Source organism: Micropterus dolomieu, linkage group LG07 (genome assembly GCF_021292245.1).
Source record: "Micropterus dolomieu isolate WLL.071019.BEF.003 ecotype Adirondacks linkage group LG07, ASM2129224v1, whole genome shotgun sequence".
Classification (NCBI taxonomy): Eukaryota; Metazoa; Chordata; class Actinopteri; order Centrarchiformes; family Centrarchidae; genus Micropterus; species Micropterus dolomieu.
The window spans coordinates 29484560-29492437 of NC_060156.1; positions in this window are offsets into that span (position 1 = coordinate 29484560).

Sequence of the window (7878 nt, forward strand, 5' to 3'; positions counted from 1 at the left end):
CAAATGAGTTATAGTTTGGTTTAGGTTTAGAGCTGATTAATAGGCTAGAGTCGAAGATAGCTGCAACTCCACCTCCTCGGCCTGTGCCTCGAGGAATGTGAGTATTAATATGACTGGGAGGGGTGGATTCATTTAGGCTAACATATTCTCCATCACCCAGCCAGGTTTCAGTAAGACAAAATAAATCAATATCATAATCTGATATTAGTTCATTTACTAGTACACCTTTAGAAGAGAGAGATCTGATGTTTAAGAGTCCACATTTAACTCTCCTATTCGTTTGCACTATTGCTCTTGTGGTTTTAATAATAGCCTATCAACACTTGAACAGCAGAGCTGTGTTGAAGAGACGGAAGCCGATATTGCAGAAGGTGCAATAAACATCAAAATCTGATGATGTGTTTCTATGATGACGAGGAGCGCAGTGTCCCTGTTATACCAGCGAACATGCCCGAAGTCACAGCTACGGGGTTTCACTCAATGACACTCTTATAAAGTGACGGCTTTTAAATCAGTCGCCCTCCCATAAATCACTGCGCTTGAACACAGCATGCATCTGTCTTCTTTTCACTGCAACTCTGCATCACGATGTAACGTTAAATATATTTATTACTTTAAAAAGTAACAGTGGCAGTAAAACCTTTTCTCATACTGGGATGATTAAACTTTGCAATCAATCCACAGGGAGGTGGGGGTATTTTCATGACAAAAAAATACATTTCAAAACATCCCCCCTTCTGTATTTACACAAATCACACCCTGTTATAGCCTCCTAAACTGATAACATGGAAAAAAAGAGGATCCATATGAGGATTTGTAAGTACAGCAGGGGTAGCTCAGCCTGAGAGAGAGAGGGAGAGGAGAGAGAGAGTGAAAGAGGTGTGTAAGTAGCCCTTCCCTTTGACCTAACTATAAATAATAACGTTTTTATTTCAAATTAAATTGACAAAGGAAAGTTTTTAATTCAGGTTTTTATTTCATGAAAAATTCCACACAAAATAATAACTGTTGCAGTTTACATCACTATACCGTCATTACATTTTTCCTTTGCGCACCCCCTAGAGGCAGCTCACGCACCCCAACGGGTGAGCGCACCACACTTTGTCTCTCTGTCATTCTCCTTTCTTCCTTTAGTGTTTAGCCTAGCAGCCAAATTGAACAACATAAGGTCTAGGTTCTCAACTTGAACTGACCCTGACCTGCTGTGTGCATACATGTCAAGGACTACAAAACAAGTGGCATTGTAGTAACGCAGTAACGTAGCGTTACTTGAATTAGGAACAGTAATATTACGGGTACTGAGGTCCCGCATGGCTCTCTTTTCTGAGGATGGCCCGATGTGTTCTCCCTGCGGTGCGGGCCCTGCGGCTGCTGAGGCGGCCCGGCGGCTTCACTCATGGCTTCACTCATTCATATTCTCCATTCACTGAGCCTAAGTGCTCAAACGGAAAATAACATTCACACGCCAAGCCATGTCGCACCACATCTACGCTCATGGGGAAGGCGTACATGGCAGCGGGCCAGGCAGGTGCGAGCTTGCACACCATGGCTGTGCTTCAAGCCTACCAAGCCGACCTGCTACAGGAGATGGTTCAGAGGGAGGATCCCTCTGTGGAAGATCTGGCGGAGCTTCGCAGAACCACGGACTTGTCTCTCCGGGCCACCAAAGAAACAGCCCGCTCCATTGGCCGGTCCATGTCGGTTCTGGTGGCCACAGAGCGTCACCTATGGCTCAACCTCGCAGGCATATCTGAGAAGGATAAGAGCTTCTGGTGAGCATGGCGGGCCTCTTCGGTGACACGGTGGACTCGGTGGTGGATCGGTTCCAGCACGTTCAGACGCAGGGTGAAGGGTTCCGCCAGTACCTTCCTCGCCGGTCTGGACCCAAGGCAGCTGAGGCTGCCAGGCGTAGGTCCCTTCCCTCTACGAGCTCCTACCGAGGGGAGAGGAAGCAAAGTGTTGCTTTTCGGGGGCCCCCCGAGGAGCTGGAGCAGCGAGGCGGCGCTCTCAACCTCAACCTTCTGAGAGACGCGATCTGAGGACCGTCATCCAGTCCCGACGGAGCTCAGGTAGGAGGTCCTGAAGACCGGGGCAGGGGAGTCTTTTCTCCCCTCCCGCACCCCCCCCCGGAGGCTGACCGAGGTCCCCTCCGCCGTGGCAATGGGTGATGTTATCCCGCCATTTACACGTTCGTGGAGATTCAGGTTCAAGATCCTCACCATCCCGGCCATCGTGACGCACATCCAATCCGAGGATTGGTTCGTCACGATAGATCTAAAGGACGCCTATTTCCACGTCTCCATCCGTCCTTCTCACAGGAAGTTCCTGAGGTTCGCCTTCTGGGGTGTGGCTTACCAGTATTGGGTTCTTCCATTCGGCCTGGCACTTTCCCCTCGCACATTCACCAAGTGTATAGATGCAGCACTGGCCCCGCTGAGGCTCCAGGGCATCCGGATTTTCAACTACATCGACGACTGGCTCATCCTAGCCCAGTCTCAAGAGTTGGCAGTTCGGCATCGAGATGTCGTTCTGGCTCATCTGCTGCGTTTAGGGCTGAGGCTCAACGCAATGAAGAGTGTGCTGGCGCCCACCCAATGGACTACGTTCCTAGGGGTAGTATGGGATTCGACAACGATGCGGGCACAATTGTCTCCGGCACGTGTCGACACCATATTGGCTGCCGTGAAAGGGGTGAAGTTAGGCCACGCCATCACTATAAAACACTAACGAGTGTTGGGTCTCCTGGCGGCTGCGTCCAGCGTAATACCATCTGGACTGCTGCACATGAGACCCCTGCAGTGGTGGCTAAGGACCAAGGGTTTTTCCCCGAGGGGAAATCTTTTCCGTCTGATTTGGGTTACGCGCAAGTGTCTTCGTTCCCTATCAGTTTGGAAGGAAACTTGGTTTCTGTCCCAGGGGCCCGTGCTGGGAGGGTCTTGTTGCCGGCTGGTCATTTTCGACAGACGCCTCCCTCACGGGCTGGGGCGCGGTCATGGGCGGCCGCTTTGCAAGGGGATCCTGGCAGGTGCATCAGTCCGAGTGGCATATCAACTGTCTTGAGTTGTTGAGGTACTTTGCCCCCTGAGGGGGCACAGTACCTAGAGGCGGGTCTAACAGCCGGAGCAGTCAAGACCCTCCTCAGCTCCAGGGCCCCGTCCACACGGAGGATGTACGGCCTGAAGTGGAGTGTTTTCCTATTACCTGCCCGGTGGTTCAGGTACTTGAGTTCCTCCAGGACCGGTTCTCTGCTGGTCTTTCCCCTTCCACCCTCAAGGTGTACGTGGCAGCTATTTCATCTTTCCACGCCCCTCTGAGGGAGGGGTCTTTGGGGAAACTTCCCTTGTTGTACGTTTCCTCCGTGGTGCCCGGAGGATGAGACCTGCGACTCGGTCCAAGGTTCCCACTTGGGATCTGGCAGTGGTTCTTGGGGCGTTGGCTGAGGCCCCCTTCGAACCCCTGGAGTCAGCTGAGGCTAAGCACTTGACCCTCAAGATGGCCTTTCTCCTTGCTATCACCTCTCTGAGGAGGGTGGGGGATCTCCAAGCGCTTTCGGTTTCCCCACAAAGCCTGGAGTTTACCCCGGGGAATATTAGGGCTATCCTGCACCCTCGTCCAGGATACATCCCTAAAGTGCCTTCTTGTGCGGCAGGATCCACAGTGCTGCAGGCATTTCATCCTCCACTTCATGTGACGGCGGAGGACGGGAGACTTCATCTGCTCTGCCCTGTCAGAGCACTGAGTATTTCAACTCTGAGGTCCTCCCGTTGGAGGAAGGCTGACCAGCTGCTAGTGTGTTTTGGGTCCCCCAGGGCTGGGCTCCCTGCATCCAAACATACTATTAGCAACTGGATTGTTCAGACTATTTCCAGACAGGTTCAGACAGGTGCCCGGTTTGCCTTCACCTGTGGCTGTGAGGGCTCATTCTACCAGAGGCATGGCGGCCTCTCGAGCCCTCCTTTCCGGGGCCTCTTTGCAGGATGTTTGTGTAGCGGCTGGCTGGGCCACTCTGCACCCATTCATTCGGTTTTACGGTCTTGACCTTCCTTTCGGCACCTGGCACTCTTGTGCTCTCCTCTTAGTCGTGCCACTTTATTGCACACTGGGGCAGGCGGGGTTTTCGGCACGGTTTAGTGGGTATCTCGTTCCCATAGTGTCGTAACCGACGCAGTTCGAGTTCCCTCGAAGGGGAACGTCTCGAGTTACGTATGTAACCCTGGTTCCCCGAGAAGGGGAACGAGACACTGCATCGGCCCGCCGCACCTCTCTCCCCGCCTGAAGCGCCTGCTTCATAGTTTAAGCTAATGATCAGTGTGTACAGGTGTGCTTTATACGCCTCCGGTTATTCCGTCACACCTTACTGTTCTAGCAACAAACCAATAGGATTGGAGTGATTTCATTCACGTTCAGACCTGCTGTTCCCATAGTGTCGTAACCAACGCAGTGTCTCGTTCCCCTTCTCGGGGAACCAGGGTTACATACATAACCTGAGACGTTTCATAGTAGCTGTAAATAGGACAGTGAAAACAGGACAACCATGTTACTGGACTTTGGTGACAGACAGCATCCAAGCTGTTTACACTGGGCTGAGTTTGACATAAACACACTCTCTCTCTCTCTGTGTTATCCCCTCTTTCTTTCCCTCTCGACCTGTGTGTCTCTCTCTCCTCCCTTCTGGAGCCCGCCATGGAGTCTTCTCCTGGCAGTCTCTCAGCGGTGGTACTTGGGTCAAAGGTTGAATATGTGACATAACTGTGTCAGGATCTGCTGCAGGTACATCACAACTAAAGATAAGACTCTGCCCCACTGCTGGGTCCTTCTAATTTTCTGTCAGACACTAAGGACACTGTCTTGGCTGTGTGTGTACATATAGTCTGTCTGCTGTGGACCTCCCAGTACTATTCATCTCTACATACTGTATTATGTAGATAGTGTGTGTTTGGGTGTGTGCATGAGTGTCCTCGCATGAAGAGGTACTGTGTGTGTGTGTGTGTTTGGGTGTGTGCATGAGTGTCCTCGCATGAAGAGGTACTGTGTGTGTGTGTGTGTTTGGGTGTGTGCATGAGTGTCCTCGCATGAAGAGGTACTGTGTGTGTGTGTGTGTTTGGGTGTGTGCATGAGTGTCCTCGCATGAAGAGGTACTGTGTGTGTGTGTGTGTGTGTGTGTGTGTGTGTGTGTGTGTGTGTGTGTGTGTGTGTGTGTGTGTGTGTGTGTGTGTGTGTGTGTGTGTGTGTGTGTGTGTGTGTGTGTGTGTGTGTGTGTGTGTGTATAAACAGCAGTTGAAATGCTTGCCCTATATGGTTCATAGCCTCATCTCTGTCTCTCTCTCTATTTCTGTGAGTGACCAGAAAACCTGAAAGGAAGTTCACCGCAAATCAACCTTTTTGCTCATTGGCTATTACCAGCCAGTCAGATTCCCTTAATTCATTGTTTCCTGAAGCATGACAAAATACCTGCACACCCTTTTAGAGCTACAAGGACAAGTCGATTAATTGATTAGTCGATTGACAGAAAACTGATCTGAAACTGCAATTGATCTGGGGGTGTCAATGGCTACTCTCACACTGCAGGCCTTAATGCTCAATTCCGATTCTTTTCCCAGATCTGATGGTTTTTTTCAGTTCACATTATTAGTTCACATAGTTTAAATGTGGCCCATTTCAGACTTCAGTGTGTACTGTCCACGGCCTGAAAGGGACCCATATGCGCAGACGAATAAAACAACGTCACTGTCAGGATTTCGTGGGTGAGCGCAGAGGAGGTGAGAGCCCAAACACAAGACACTGGAGCAGAGATGCAGTTCAGAAATTTTAATCCAAACAACAGCAATATACAAGGCCTACAGGTAGTAGATTAATCCATAATCCAAGACGGCAGAGAAATAGACAGGACGCTTCACACATGACACAACAGAGCGTATTCACACTACAATGACCGGAGAGAGACTTAACAGAAACACCAGCATATATACACAGGGACTAACGAGCAGGGCGGGAGCAACACAGGTGACGGGGATCAAGGTTAACGAGGCAGAGAGACAGCAGGGAAAACAGAGAGACAGGAAGGCAGGCAGAGACAACAGGGGGGAACAGAGACACACTTACAGATGCAAAACACAAGACCATACATTAAGTGGAACTCAAAGTATTTAGTGGACAAGCAGGCAGAGGAATTACTGGGGGAACAGACACAAACAAACAGATCACACCAACCAGGAACACAGACCAGGGGTAACACTAAGAAAATGAAACCAAAACCCCCGAGAAACCAAAATCAAAACACAGAGTAAACCAGACACAAGACAACAGACAGGACTGAAACCCAAAACACTGACTAAATGACAGATACCTAACCGATAAAAGAATAAACTCACAGAGAACTAAACGGAATAGATGACTAATATGCAGATACAAAACCAAACCCTCAGAATAAAAACCAAAAAACATAGCACACAGGACAGGATCGTGACAGTCACACGCAGCATGCTGTCATACAGAAGTAAAGAAGGCGCCACAGAGCTTAGCTCCAGTTAGCTCCTCCTTGCTAACCCTCCCGATTTTCACGGGAGACTCCCGTATTCTCCCAGTTTACTCCCGGGGCCACATGTCTCCCAAATTATGACAAATGTTCAAAACTTTCTGTCCTTTCCATCACGCTGTATAACGCATATGCCCCACAACTCTCTCTCTCGCTCTAAGCTGATGATGCCAAGGAAGGCCAGCCACTGTCTGGCTTGACACCAATCAAATCACAGCATGCGATCAACGTCATTCAGATGAAATAACAGGAGCTGTTAGCAACTTTAACTGGTGCAGTTATGGAGGGTGGAGATTTAGAGTTTTTAGTTATAAATAGTTTTACTAAACTACCACTACAGCAGCAATTTAAGATTAAATCTGACGGAAGACTAACGCCAAAACTGGAGCTGCGTCTGGAGAGGAAAAAAGGGGTTTTGAAAGTCCAATGAGGAAACCTATACCCGAACAGAGTGGCTAACGTTAGCTGGTAGCGCCAAACTTCAGTTGACTCTCTTGTTGAGGAGAACCTAAAAGCCAGTGGGAAATTTTATAACTTGGTTATTGACCACATCGCCACCAAGCCAGGAGAATGCCCTTCCTTTTCATATAGGGTGAGTGAAATGTCACCTCCTTCTCTCTCTGAACTGCAGCTATGTGTGCAATTTTTGACGTGGTTATATTGTTTATTTTGCTTTGCTTGCCTGGATTTAGCTGCGAATGAATAGTCCGCTGAAATAACCTTAGATAATGACTCATAGATAATGAGCACCACAGACAGCACCTGCCACAGGGCACTGGGCCAGGTTACCTGAATAATTGTTTATACTCTGTTAGTCTGGTACTCGGTTGTTAGTCTTGAGTGATGTTGTGTTATGAACATTTGGCCAAGCATTAAATAAGAAGTATGTAGGCATACGTGATACATACACCACTGCTACCTTGCAAATGTAACACATCAAACGTCTTCTGATTGAGCTTGTGAATGCTTCTTTTACTGTTAACGGTAGCCTATTTGTACTGTGCACTATAAGCAGCGGGCTATGTATGCTGTTTGGGGTGAGAGAGAGTAAGTGAGTGAGAGAGAAAGAGAGAGAGTGTGTACATGTCGGTAAATGCAACATTCAGCGCGTGTATTGATAATGGATAGTGTTCTTTAAAGTTTGATTGAATTTGTGTAAAATTATACCCTGCACTGTAATAGCACAATACATTAGATAAATGTCTGTTTTGCCCTCCAAAAACGGACATCCCCTCTGGCTTAGAGAGGTTTAGTTGAAGGTGGCAAGCCTTCATCCATGCCGAGACAGTCTGAGATCCGCACCGAGACGCTGGGGTCGTTGGGCATGAAGGGTAGGTAGAGCT